The sequence below is a fragment of the Diadema antillarum genome, unplaced genomic scaffold (assembly GCF_040938485.1).
Source record: "Diadema antillarum isolate AM-2024a unplaced genomic scaffold, OU_Dant_1.0 seq00000547_RagTag, whole genome shotgun sequence".
Taxonomy (NCBI): Eukaryota; Metazoa; Echinodermata; class Echinoidea; order Diadematoida; family Diadematidae; genus Diadema; species Diadema antillarum.
This window is the reverse complement of record NW_027271493.1, coordinates 741824-757588: the sequence shown is the minus strand read 5'-3', so window position 1 is coordinate 757588 and position 15765 is coordinate 741824.

Genomic DNA, 15765 nt, shown 5'->3' with positions numbered 1-15765 from the left:
TATTGTAGGCTGTTGCTAGGCAACCGGGTTTCATCAGCTAAGACGAACAAAAAAAGCAAAACTTCTGTACTTACTTCCATGTTTCTTCAGCTGTCAAGCAAAAAAGCACACACACACAAAAAGGTCTTCAGCGCAAAAACCTTCCCGCATTCACACGTCAAGGTTTCTATCTATTTCTTTCTAGTGCCACTTACGCACTTCCGGGGTGAAAAAAAGTGGCGGGGGGTCCAAAGTGGTGAATGTTTATTCCTTTGATGGTGAAAAAAAAAATGTGGGGGGCGCGAGCCCCCCCCCCCCCCCCCCCCGGTCCGCCGACCATGCTGTATTGTGTGTGTGTGTGTGTGTGTGTGTGTGTGTGTGTGTGTGTGTGTGTGTGTGTGTGTGTGTGTGTGTGTGTGTGTGTGTGTGTGTGGGTGTGTCTTCGTTACTGACAAAAATTCCAAAAATTCCAGCCGTCCCCAACATTGCGTATGAAATTCAACTGGGCAGGCTTTAGGTCACATCTGCAATCGAATGCCGATCAGCGTTAATTCCCCCTATATTTTGGGAAACATCGCTTGAAGTAAATCATATTGGGAAAGGTTCCTCGTTAGATTCTTATTACCATATTCATTCACATCCTATATGGAGTGTGATCACTGAAATAAGAATAGGCCCCCTTATATTCGTCATTTGGATTGATACTCAAAATCATCACAATTGCCTCCCTTCTTCTTACTTTACATTTATTTTCGTAACTAATCTCTGTGGTGTTACTCCATAACCACTACAACAACTGCTAATTGTGATGCTATTATTACATATAATCATCATAATTATGATTTTTCTCAAATGATCAATCCTACAGCACTTTTTTACAGGGTGAATAAGATCGGCACATACAGTATAAAAAAGTAATGACGGCGCGATTTGAATCCACCCAGAGCGTCTCTATTCTTCTCTTGGTTCATCTTGTCTTGTAGCAAAGAGAGGGAGAGAGAGAGAGAGAAAGAGAGAGAGAGAGAGAGATGGAGAGAGAGAGAAGGAGGAGATCGAGTTTAGGAAGGTAGAAAAGGAAGGCAAAGACAAGAAATACAGTATGGCACCAGCGAACGATAGCTGGCGCTCTTTGTATATGACAGGTCAGCCACTTGAACACACCGAACGATTCGTTAAACACTTAATGCATATAAATGGTACATAATGCAAATATGAGTTATCATGTGAAAAAGAGGTCAAATTGTGAATCCCTCGGAACGGGCTTGACAAAGAGAAACCAAGGTACGATTTGTACAATGTAATAGTAATTGTATTGTATAAATACATTGTTGTACCCGTGCTCCCCTCCTCAATCTTAAACTCGTTTTTAACCGGGACCTACGCTCAACAAGCTCGCTTTTAAGTAGGTTCCTTCATATTTCTTTAGCATTCATTCACAGATTCCAAACTTAACAGATCGACCACTATTATGTTTTACATATTTGCAATATTCTATGTATGTCATGTATTTCATATTTTGTTGTATTTGATGTAATTTTTCATCGAGAAATATGAAAATAAATTGAAATTGAAATTGAAATTGAAATACGATAACTGAGGAAGTCTGAAGACATAGCTGTGTGACAAAAACAAAAAACTGCCACCATCAACTCGGCAGGAGATTGATTAAAGGACAAATCCACCTTCGTATACATTAGGATTGAATGCAGCAATATTAAAACACATCCATGAAAGTTCGAGGAAAATCGGGCAATCCGTTCAAAAGTATTAAATATTTTAAGTATCTGCGCAGTCACTGCTGGATGAGAAGACTACTATAGTGTATGATATCACATGCGTACAACTATATAAGGAAAATAAAAAGAGAATTTCACAAAACTTTATTTTTGAATAAAGGGCACATTTCTTCGACTTGCTACTGACATTGTTAAGGGTAATATCATTCCCCGTAACTTCTGGAAGAGAGAAGTGGAGGGTTCTTTATTTTATGCGAGAAAAATGGAGATATGTTGAATTTTCTTTATTCTTTCTTTCATCGTTGCACTCATGTGACATGTGGGACCCTCCACTTCCATCCTCATTCTTAGTTGATTGGTATTATACGCTTTATGTATAATTATATTAACAAAGATGTAATCGCATCTATACTTCTCATTTTCATATTATGTACCTTGTCAATTTATGCTCTGTAAGTATTACAAATATCCTGTACATATGCAATGTATATAATTTCTTTGTTTATTTTGATGGAAGTGAAAATAAAGTTGAATCTTGAATCTTGAAACATCACAAGCTTACTTAGTCTTTTCATCCAGCCGTGACTGAGCAGAAATTTCAGAAATTTAAAACTTTTGAACGGATTGTCCGATTTCCCTCAAACTCTCACTGATGTGTTCTACTAATATTGCTGCATTCACTCAACCCACATGTCTATGAAGGTGAACTTGTCCTTTAATGACAAACATAATAACTGTGTACGGTTTTTTCATTCTTGTATACTGAAGTGGTTTTATGGTGATGAGAGTTCGAGTATCTTGGTCGACGACAAAGCTTTCAGTTTTGTCACATAGATAGTTCGAATCAACTGTGTTATGACTGGTAATAAAACAAAACCAAAGAATTACATGAACTAGAATTACCATTCACCGTAGAGAGCAAGGAATTATGTGGTCATTATAATATTATCTCCACTTACAGTTCTTCAAGAGATTCTAAAATTTCAAATGAAATGTCTCAAATTGGATATATGAAGTGATCATAACATAGGGAATAATGTCTCAATCAAGTTTTGTATTATTCATTTTGACCTCTCATCTAATGCGGCTCGATCTAGAAAACGTCTACACTTTTGTCAATGGTACATGCAACAGGCATCTTTTCACAGTATCCACTAACCTATACCACCGCCCCCCCCCCCCCCCCCCCCCCCCCCCGCAGAAGGTAATATCCCCGTAGTGCACCCTGCGAAATTTAGTATAAACATCCTCCGTCCATGTATAACTCAGCAGAACATCAAACGATTTCTACGTCAGCACGCTGTCTTTGCTCTTTGCCGGGGTCTGATAAGTCTTAGGAATTCAAGAAATCAGATATTCATACCAGAAAAGGAAAAAGGACATGACTTTGCTACTGATTATCTGCCTTTCCTTCAGATTCTTGTCGTTTCGTAGTTGCACAAATGACGACTTCTGCTTATTATCTTTCTGTTTTGAGAAAGGTCTTATCTCAACTCGCAGTGTAGCATGAACACCTCACTTTCAATAGAGGGAGACATTCATGATGCGTTGTGATTTTCTGATAGACTCATTATATTTGAGATGCGGGGAAAACCACTTTCTTTCTATGCAGATTGGCAGTGTAAAGGTCGCGATAAATACACCAACTCCTGGAGTCTGATGCTGAGTATCAGTTCTGCTTCAATCGCCCGTCCATTTTGTGAATGCTGCGTAATGCAACTCTTGATATTTTGTGTGGGTCTTAAAAGTAACATTCAATCTTATTTGTGTTCGCCACACCTCCCCTCATGCTGAACAGACATCAGGTTGTTACTCCATGCCTATAATGTAGGCCTACTTCGGAGCCAGACATTTATAAACCAGTAATATTGAACCCGGAAGTACGGCAAACGTGGTAAGCATACGAAACGATAAACTAACTAGTGTTACTTGACACGTAGTTTCACAAATAATGCATGCTCTGTGAATATGCTTCGAATCGAATCTCCCTTGTGCGTTTGGTAAACATTATTCTTCTATGATTTTCTGCTGGTTTTGGTCAACATGACTGTGTAACCCCACAACGTTTGTTAATATTTGTATCATTACAGTAAGCTACGAAGATATAGGCCTACTGGTTTAGCCTGTTTAAATACGGTTTGATTGAATATGTTGGCAATCGTCTCCGTTCTAAATAAATCAACTCATAAGGACTTTATCAGACATTAGTGTAAGCAGATTTATTTTAGGGTATTAGGAGATATGAGTAGAACTTATTAGGCTTAGATCAGACCTCTTTTAGACTTCCATTTTCACTGTATCAAAACTGGCCTGCTCAATTACTCTCTGGTGTTAAACAACTGAAATCAATGAAACACAAGAGAGATGTTGATGTTTATACATGTAGAATTCTTGGAGCTCAATCAGTCTGCAAATGAAGAACAATAATATTCAAAGAGTGGTTGTTGTATTGTGCAGCTAACTGGTCCATCAAATAATAATGCTTAATTCGAGACTTATTTCCTTCTCTTACGCACTTGAGTCCCTCCAAAGTTGTTACCAATGTAACAAAATTCCAAGAATATTAGCAAAGCTCATGAGTGTACCCTACCCTCTCTTTCTTTTTCTTACCTTATTCTTACTTTGCTCAAGGATGTGATTGATTCACTTCTCAAATAATAAAGTTTTGGGATCTTCTGACTTGAAAACGGAAATTTGGCAATCGCTACAGAAAGATGATCGAGGAAGCATGTTGGAAGAAGGCTCTGGACTGTTTTGATGCTCTGTCACTATTTTTCTCTCTCTCTCTCTTTGTTCTCTGTTTCATTTTTTTTTTTTTTTTTTGGGGGGGGGGGGGTTCATCCGAGATGGAGTGTATATTGTATAATCAGCAATGAAAAGATGATGCCAGACTAAAAATGAATCCTATCAAAGTTTTCACAAAATGACCCTGAATGTTCAAATAAAATGGTGTTATTTACAGACAATGGCTGGGAAGGGATAAAAGAATCAATCATGGCAGTCAAATCATGCCCATAGTCTATGTGGACATTTCTTATTGGTGTTAGATTCATTTCATGCGAGCAAAGCTAGAAGGGACATCGAGTCCACAGTGACTGTAGATCACATTAACCGACTGCCCTCATGAGTTACACAAAGGATCGAGGGGTCCCCCATCATTACTCGTTTACTATAGTCATGTTTTGTAATTCATTTTGTAATTCATTTTGACCTCTCATCTAATGCGGCTCGATCTAGAAAACTTCTACACTTTTGTCAATGGTACAAATGCATTTATTTTGAATTAGATGATTTATTTTGATTATCTGTCTTTTCTTTAGATTCTTGTCGTTTCGTCGTTGCACATGACGACTTCTGCTTATGTTGTATCTTTCTGTTTTGAGAAAGGTCTTATCTCAGCTCGCAGTGGAGCATAAACACCTCACTTTCAATTGAGGGAGACATTTCATAATGCGTTGTGATTTTCAGATAGACTCATTATATTTGAGATGCGGGGAAAACCAGAATTCTTTCAATGGAGATTGGCAGTGTAAAGGTCGCGATAAATACACCAACTCCTGGAGTCTGAAACTGAGTATCAGTTCTGCTTCAATCGCCCGTCCATTTTGTGAACGCTGCGTATAAGGCCAAGTAAAAAAAGAAAGTAGTTTCTCGTCCGGGTTTTTTGAGCAAGGCGATGAGGGAGGTCCTTACTATTTGATATCTTACTATTTTTTCGAGGATTGTCAAAATGAAAGTAATATGTGTTTATATGTGTGATATAAACCACTTATCATTTGAGTGATGCACAATTTAATACCAAATCTGCGTATATTGCTGTTTATGCATGACAAGTATACCAATTTAACTACACTGTGACTGTATTCATTCAGTCATATCAATGGTATGGAATTTAAACATAAAATATACACATTTATGCATCACTTGTTGAACCTATTCGAATCCAACCATTATCTCTGGAAATGCATAGCATTATTTTTGCCTTTCAACACAACACAAACTTACTGAGTGAGATCTTTTCTCATATGAAAACTTACAGCTGTATTCGCTCAAGAATTTAAAATGCCGCAGACAGTACTGCCAATTGTCAACCCTGTGAAACAACCACCTGGTTTCCTTTTTACTGAAAGACAGAATACGAACCAGTTGAATACTATTATATTCACTATTTAAAGCCGTTAGCTGTGCACACGTGCGCTTGAGATCGGTTCTCTCCATCACTCCACGATTTTTTTTTCCAGCTCCAGAACGCATGCTATGCTGGCTGGCTGGTCTTCTCTCCTACAGGGAAACCCCGTTATAACGAGTTCGGTTATAACGAGGAACCGCTTATAACGAGGTGATCGCGTCGGTCCCGTTTTCCTTTGCGTGTAATGGCAGAACGAATCGGTTATAACGAGATTCCGGTTATAACGAGGACAATTTCGGTAAATCATGATAAAGAAAAACATAAGCAATTTGATCGGATATAACGAGGTGCCATTTCTTGACCAAATTGCCGCTTTCAAACACGCGACAAATGAAACATTGGAAACCGAAATCTCGCTATCCACGTCTTTTCCCGTTTTGCAGAGAACCGTTCCTTCCATGTTTTCTTCTTAATCACGCGATAAGACACAGGAACACCTTCCGATGTTCCTACTAATTATTAAACATAATCATTCGGTTTTCTTTTTCGCGAGAAACGCGTGCGTGATATGAGGTCAGACCACAGCGCAACGAGAAAAAAATAGATAACGCATTCAAAAACTTTTCATGTAGCGACAATAAAATTTGACCAAAAATGGACAATTGGAATGCGTGTGCAACTCATCATTATATCCTTTCCAATTTTAGTTCCGACTTCCAGTTCTTTTGCTGGTTTTGAGCAAATTTGAGTTTGGATGATTAAAGCCGAAATAATAAAATCATCGCCCCGATCCCGCCGAGTGACAGTAGCGTTAAAATAGTTGAGTAACGCATGTTAACCTATACTTAATCGGTGTTCAGAAAAAGAAGCAAACGCATTTATTAGTTTGAACAGATCTGGATTTGTTCATTATCATTTAACAAATGATAATTTAAATATGAGTGTGTATGATCAAAGCAGAAATAGTGAAATCATCGCGATCCTGCCAGGTGACAGTAGAGTAAAAATAGTTGAATAATGCATGTTAACCTACTTAATCGGTGCTCGGAAAAAGAAACAAACGCATGTATTAGTTTGAATAGATCTGGATGTGTTCATTATTCACTTAACGAATGATAATTTAAATATGAGTGTGTATGATTAAAGCCGAAATAATGAATGATATCATCGCGATCTCGCCGGGTGACAGTAGCGTAAAAATTGTTGAATAACGCATGTTAACCTACTTAATCGGTGCTCGGAAATAGAAACAAACGCATTCAACAGTTCAAGAACGGATGTACAAAACGCGAAGAGATTTTCGGAAGAAAATAAAGAACGCATTTTTAATCCCTTCGAGCGCAACGATCATACATTGTATAAAATTACAGCCAAATGATTCATGAAATTATCGAATTCCCGCTGGGTACCAACAGCGTAAAATACCTCGCAAGTTAGCGGTAAACAACGCACGTAGTTACTCTCGTAGATCTCGCCAGGTGACAGTAGCGTAAAAAAAGTTGAATGACGCATGTTAACCTAAATCAGAAAAAGAAACAAACGCATTTATTAGTTTGAATAGATCTGGTACAGATTTGCGTAAACAGGATAACAACCTCCCACATTCAATCCTGTCACATATTTTCAAGAACGGTCGTACAAAACGCGAAGAGATTTTCGGAAGAAAATAAAGAACGCATTTTTAATCCATTTGGGCGCAACGGTCATACATTGTACATGTGTACAAGATTACAGCCTAAATGATTCATGAAATCATCGCATTCCCGGTGGGCACCAACAGCGTAAAAATACCTAGCAAGTTACGGTAAACAAGGCCTGTATGTTACTCTACAGTATATATTTGCCCCCATATTTGCGCTGGTGTTTAGAAAAAGCAAACAAGAATTACAATAAAGAATTAACTTATCATTTCAGCCTCTATTTCTTCGTCTAATTCACAAATAATCTCCCTTTATTCTCTCAATAATAACGCTCAATAATTGTGTAATAACAACGCAAAGGATATGTTTAAGTTTCATTGATGGGTATATGACGTCATGCTTATGTTTTTCTTTGTTTTTAATGAGTATGGTTATAACGAGGTACCGGTTATAACGAGGTAATATCGCCGGTCCCACGGATCTCGTTATAACGGGGTTTGTGGTTACATTGCGCAATCAATCTAGCAGCACATGAAGCGGGCAACAGCACGAGAGAAATGTACAGAAGGTGCTCAACGTCCTGTCTACATCACGACGTACCGAGTGGCTAGTGCGCTGTACATCACAACAGCCCAGGCCCGCCCCCATCCAACTACAGTTCAACTGCTTTGAGGGTCATTCCTTCTTGCCGAGCTCGCAGTGTGAAATGCATGCGTTATTACATACGTACTACTGAAGCTACAGCAGTACTACAGCCCTACAGCTAAGTAGAGGACGCAAGGCATAATTAGAAATAAGACATCACGATTGGTAGGTGAATTGTTGATTTTTTTTTTTCGGCGGCCGAAAAAATAGTAAATATCAAAAAAGTCGATGCGGCAACTGAAAATCGATGCGGGCGGGGAGCGGGCTGGGACGAAAATTATGAATTTCTTGGTATTTTCAGCGCCATTTTGAAAATAGTAAATAGTAAAAAAATCGATGCGGCGGCCAAAATCGATGCGCGCGAGGACGAGAAACTGGTTTCTTTTTTTACTTGGCCTAATGCAACTCTTGATATTTTGTGTGGGTCTTAAAAGTAACATTCAATCTTATTTGTGTTCACACCTCCCCTCATGCTGAACAGACATCAGGTTATTACTCCATACAGTCTCCATGCCTATAATGTAGGCCTACTTCGGAGCCAGACATAAACCAGCATTATTACCTAATACGAGGGAATTGCGAGGCAATTCCAGTTGTTATTTTGCAGGGTTAACGGTCAGGAGTTGTTATTCTGCAGGGTTAGAGGTCAGCAGTCAATATGCTTTTCGCCACGTCGCTGCGTGTCGGTTACACCAGGGAGGTGAGACACCTCCCTGGTTACACACACCGTACCGTACACAAAACAATGTGTGCAAACAGTGCAGTCTTCCGGTTTGGGGAGGTTGGAAGAGAGAGGGAGAGAGAGTGGAATCTCTCTCCCCACCTCCCTGCTTTAAACGTAAACATTCCGATCGACCACGAAAAGAAAACTTTCCACGACGTCCAGGGTGTCAGTTACACGCACCGCAGAAGAACGCTGATAAATCAACTCATTCATTCATTCATTCATTTTTTTATTTCATTTCCGGCCAAACCATATAATATGACATTGCATATACACAAAGTCAGTACAAAATAACTTTTACATGTCCAAATGAAATTTAAATACACGTCATTTGTTTACATGAAACAAAAAACATATTTTGGTAGAAGAAGTACAAGGACAAAATGTGACTGAATCATAACAAAGAAAAGGTCGGAAATGGAGGGGACTGCTAAAAAGCCAAGCTTGTAGAATGCAGTCCCCTCGGAGTCGCTTTATAATAGTAATACGAGACATTTTAACATAATCCACGGGAACCAGAACACAAAACGAGTACGCACTCAAACGCACGCACATATAACACAGTAACAAAGCAGCTCTCTTACATACACGTGGAAAGGATAAAAAGGAGATAGAAAGGGACGGGAAGACAGAGGGAAGGGCAAAGGAGAAGAGTATTGGAGTCGATGCAGGACACAGGAAGTTGTCTCCATATGAATGATATAACATAATGGTTATGAAATAAAGTAAACAAAATAAAGGCGTTAGCAGCAAGAGAAATCAGTTAGGAGCTTTCAGAATGCAAATCCCCAGTAATATAAGAATTAATAAGCATTTTCTTTAATTTTAAAGTAAAAGTGTTGAAACTTAGAGATTCTTTTATACTGCTGTCAAGGGAATTCCAGAGTTTAGGTCCAGCGAAGGAGAATATAGACTTTGCAAAAATTGTCCTAAACAGTGGTAAATGGAATTCATTGGTTTGTCTAGTGGGGTATGAATGTACAGTTTTATTTTGGATAAACATAGAGTCAAATACCAAAGGAAGGGAGTGATTTATTAATTTGTACATAAACTGACCTAAATTCAAACAATATAAATCCTTAATTTTTAAAATATTATTTTGATGAAACAAGTCATTATGACATCTGCACGATTCTCTACAAATGATACGAAGAGCTTTTTTTTTCTGCAATAATAATATTCTTTCTAAATATGAGGAGTAAGTGTTGCCCCAGGCGAGAATGCCATAGTTCAGATAGGGTAAGATCAAAGATGAATATAGCATTAACAAAACATTTTTCGGAAAATAGAATTTAACTTTATTGATAACACCCACATTTCTAGAAATTGTGCGGCAAATTGAATCGATATGTAAATTCCAGGTGAGCTTATTATCAAGAGTCAAACCTAAAAATTCAATTGAAGAAACTTCTTCTATGGCTATATTGTCCTAATAAATATTCTGAGATAACTTTTCTAAGGAATTACTGAAAAGCATACATTTAGTTTTTTGAAGATTAATTGACAATTTGTTAGCTCTAGTCCAATGAAGTAACTTTTTTATCTCGATGTTCATAGTATCGATCAAATACACTGGATCAGAGCTAGAAAGGAACACATTTGTATCATCAGCAAATAATGAAAAGGAAACAATACTTGATGAATTTATGATATCATTGATGTAAACAACAAATAAAAGTGGACCAAGTAAACTTCCTTGCGGTACACCACAAGTGATATCATGCATAGCAGATTTGTGACCATTAATATAAACAAATTATTTGCGATTGGTAAGATAACTCCTTAACCACTCCAAGGCCATGCCACGAATACCATAATGAGATAATTTGTAAAGGAGTATTTTCTGGTCAATGGTATCGAAGGCCTTGGAGAAGTCCAGGAACACACCTATAGTATGATGATAATGGATTATCAATGGCTTTGGAGATTTTGTCTAGGAAAGTAAGAACTACATGGGATGTGTTGTGTTGTTGCCGGAAACCAAATTGATTATTTGAAATAATCTTATGCTTATTGAGAAAATCCAAGAGTCTAAAATGTACAACTTTTTCTAATGATTTAGATATAATGGATAACAAAGATATTGGTCTATAATTACTGATGTCTTCCCTATCCCCTTTCTTAAAACTTGGAATAACCTTAGATACTTTCATTTCCTCAGGGACAACACCATTACTTAAAGGACAAGTTCACCTTCATAAACATAAGGATTGAGAAAATGCAACAATATTAGTAGAACACATCAGTGAAAGTTTGAGGAAAATTGGACAATCGATGCAAAAGTTATGAATTTTTTAAATTTTTGCGTTGGAACCGCTGGATGAGGAGACTACTACAGCTTGTGAGTCATATGCGTACAACAGTGTAAAGAAAATATAAAAGAAAATTCAACATATTTTCACTTTTTTTGCATAATAAAAGAGCAATTGACTTGCCTCTTTCTAAAGGCACGGGGAATAATATTACCCATAACATTTGTCGGTAACGAGTCAGGGGAATGTGTACTTTTTTCAAAAGATGGAATTTTGTGAAATTCTCTTTATATTTTCCTTATATTGTTGTACGCATGTGACATCTAAGTTATTCATACACTGCAGTAGTCTTCTCATCCAGCGGGTACTGCACAAAAACTTCAAAAATTCATAAGTTTTGAACGGATTGTGTGATTTTCCTCAAACTTTCAATGATGTGTTCTACTAATATTGCTACATTCTCTCAATCCTTATGTTTATGAAGGTGAACTTGTCCTTTAAAGACAAATTAAACACATGAACCAAAGGATCCACAATGCAGTTTATAATGTGTTTTAAAAGAACATTATCAATATTATCATAACCAACACTTTTTTACTCTTTAAATTCTGAACTATATCAATTAGTTCATTCCGGTGAGTGGGAGCAAAAAAAAAACAGGAGCTAGAATTGGGCGTATGTAAAAAATCGACAAATAACTTTTGGGACTTGGGAATCTTTCTAGCAAAACCATTTCCTATTTGTGAAAAATAATGATTAAAAACATCGGCTATAGACCTTGGGTCAACAATAATAAGATCATTATGTTTGATTGTAGCAATACGGGATGTTGGTTTGTTTCTATTAATGGCAGAATCAATAACTTTCCAAGTATTTTGGATATCATGTTTAAAATAATATATCTGGTCACTGAAATATTTTCGCTTTGCACAACGCAAAATTTGAGTGAGAACATTCTTATATGAAATATATTTATGACGAGATTCCTCAGTGTGTTTAATTTTATTAGCAAAATACAAATCATTTTTTCGGTTAATTGACCGCAGCAAAGACTTCGATATCCACGGAAGTCTCGGGGATCTTTTATAATTGCTATTATTTTCCTTAACTAAAGGAACATACTCGTCTAAAAGTGAATTCAATTTTCTCATGAATAAATCATAAGCATTATTTGGGTCCTCAGCATCATATACCTCAGACCAATCTACTTCATTAAGGCCATTTTGCAACCTAGCTACATTATCGGGGGTAATTTTTCGAAAATACATTGCAGAGAAATTCAGATTACGTTTGCGATTATAAGGAATATGGGTAAATATGGGGTAATGGTCGGACAAATCTGATAAAACAATGCCAGAAAAGGGTAAGGGGTTAATATTGCAAAATATGTTGTCAATTATAGCTGCTGAGTGATCAGTTACTCGAGTTGGCTTTGTTAAAGGGGTAAAAAGGATGAGGACATCATAATATCTAATAAATTCTGAGCTGAGTTTAATGTCTGAAACTTAGATAAATCTATGTTAAAATCTCCCATAATATAACAATCTTTATTGTTGAAAATTTGACTTTGCAGTAATGATAGCGAATAACTAAAAAAACCTTGCATCTCAGAATTAGGGGGTCGATAAATGACTAATACAAGTATGTTCCTAGAACAAGGCACGTTAACTTCAATAAAGAGTGATTCTACAGCTTCACTCATGCAGTTCAATCCACTGTGAATAATGTAATCAAGGTCTTTCTTTACGTATAGGGCAACTCCTCCGCCTTTCTTGTGCTGACGACTGTTTTCTATGAAATCATAACCGGGAAGAGAGAACATAGGGATCGAAGTCGGACTGATCCATGTTTCACTCAGTCCAATTTCAGAGAAAGATGATCTATGAATGTCATTCATAAAACAGCAAAAATTATCGAAATTACGATTCAAACTCCTTATATTGAGTTGCATCAAGGAAAAACTTTGAGATAATTCAGTTAGAGCTTTAAATTGATTAATTGTAAAATATTCAGAACTAAGATATTGTTCATTATCATCTTCACCAAAAGCTACACTTTTAATATGAGAATTAAAATCATAATTTGCTTGGAAACATTTACTATCGGATTTATTCATTGCATGAGATACCGAGCCATGATTAAACATATCAAAAAAACTTCATTGTTTAGAGAGTGAAAAGGAAAATTCACAACCTGTGACGTACTATCCATCATAAATAAATGAAATTACAACATTCGCTGGTGGTAAGAACAAAGGTACATTCAAGTGTACGAGGCAAAGACTCAGAGAGAAGTGCAGAAGAAGCAGGGGCAGAAATGTAAGTGATATACGGAATGCAAGAGAGCGGCGCATCGACATTTTGAACTTACAATACAATACTGGACAAACACACGAAAAAAAAAATAAACGAAACAAGGAATACATGTTACATAATGGTAGGAGTAGAAGCTATGAATATAAACTATATACACACGCGACATACAAGGAACTGCCGCCACTCGCTAAAATTGATGAATGTCTGGAGGGTACAAATGCAGTGGAATACACTGGAATGTAATGTAAGCACTGTGATACAATACTCAAGTCTGTGACATACAGACCATGGAATTAACTAGGTGTTATATAATAACTGCGGAGCAGTAATGAAACGTGGGTAGAGAGAAAAAAAAAACCCACACACACAGATAATTAAAATTATCAGTGAAGACGATTTATATCCCCGTCCCGAGTGTTGCTTTAGAGTAGGTGATGTCATGAGGGCAATGACGTTAATACCAAATACACCGAATTTAACCTTCATACCTTAAATGGTCTATTTAAATACAAAGATGAGTGGTTACCATGGCAACACATTTTCGTTATACTAACACATTGGTGTCTTGCAAAACTACACTTCTAAATCATAATACATACTAAATTTGACTTGAATTGCTTGAATGCTGTAGGTGACACATTATACAGTATACAGACAGTCATCCTGCTATATTTACGTATTGAATGTCATGCCTTATGATGAAGAGTAGCAATATACATGTACAATATCATGACATACGAATTGGCTTTAGCTTGAACAATGGGTGTGAAACAATACTTTTCAATTATTCATAACTCTCATAAGGCAGTTAATTAAAGAGGGTGGAGAAGTTAAAGAACCCAGTTGGTTACCTGCATTTCGCCTCGAACTATCTGAATCACAGAAATTAACTGAGTGATGTATATTATCTGCAATATTGGAATGTGGGTAGAAAGTTAAAAAAAGCAACTATCTCTACACACAGACACCGGTAAATAAAGGTACTGTAGCTGTAACTGCGGAATGCCATCTTGGAGGAAGTATAGTTCAATCATAAGCATCATAAGCATAAAAAATCGGTTAAAGCCCTGACAATATAACAAGCTCACAGGTATGAAACAAATAGGCCTAATGTTTATACGATGTGCTTTAAAAAGACAGTGCCGAGGGAAATTGTCGCAGTGATCAGTGCGCCAGGAAAGAAGACTACCCAGTCGATCAGTCAATCAGATTATTTCGGTATAATACCAAAATACCAAAACATGAATTAGCAAGGAAAACATAACAACAAAAGAAAAGTAACTGTCCTTTATACCACAAGGTGTAAAAGAGGATAACATTGGGCGATGTAGTGCAGGTCATAGATGAAAACAAGACGACATTTAAAACCTTAAAGACTTGCACGGAAAAAAAGATGTCCAATTTACGAATGGTGATGTTCAATCGATGCATAAGCTGATCGTCGGGCATATAAGAGAAAAACACGTGGTATAACTGTAGTGCATATCCCCTCAAGCTGGCCGTTATGGCAGGGGATTACACCGAATAATGAAAAAAAATTCTGATATTCGAAACTGTTATTGCGATGCAGATGAAATATGGAAACAACTCGTATGGTTTTAGCATTTGTTTCCGTATGTACATCAGTGGTAAATAAAGAGTTGTTCATAATAATTGCAGCTGCACTAATTAATGTCTAAGAAATGGATCGACTCAGGAAACGAATTACAGACAGGTGCTTACTGAAGATCTACATGCATGCATATTGTATGTCCACATGCATACAATATGATATGTAACAGAAAGGATGCATCCGTGTTATCAATCCAAATTTCACAGCTTCAAATTTTATGTCAAAATATAATCAGGAAAAACTTTACTTCCAAATAAAACATTTATATATCCTAAACTTCATACTCAGGCGATCGATTACAGTGTGGTCAAATTATGCCATAGAAAAAAAGGATTGTGTTTATGTATGATGTTTCAGAACGTGTGAGCATGAATGTACAGTCAACAGCGTTCAAGTATTTTGCTTTGGATAGTGGTACTGCAGCCAGAAATGCAATTGCTCGTGACATTCACCTGGTGTTTACCGCATAGGGTGGTTAAAAAAAAAGAAATAGCGAACCCTAGGTGGATACCTGCATGCCGACTTGCTGTAAACAGTAATCATGGGCCAGTCGATCAATACCAATGCGTTAAAATTAAACAATAGAAAAAAGAAAAAGAAAAAGTGCTTGCGTTCGTGTAGAATTTCACGGAGCTTCATACTAGGAATGTACAAGATACAGAGTTATAGAATGCAATTGTACTCTTAGGCATGGTGGTATTACAGCCAGCAATGCATTTGTTCGTGGCATTCA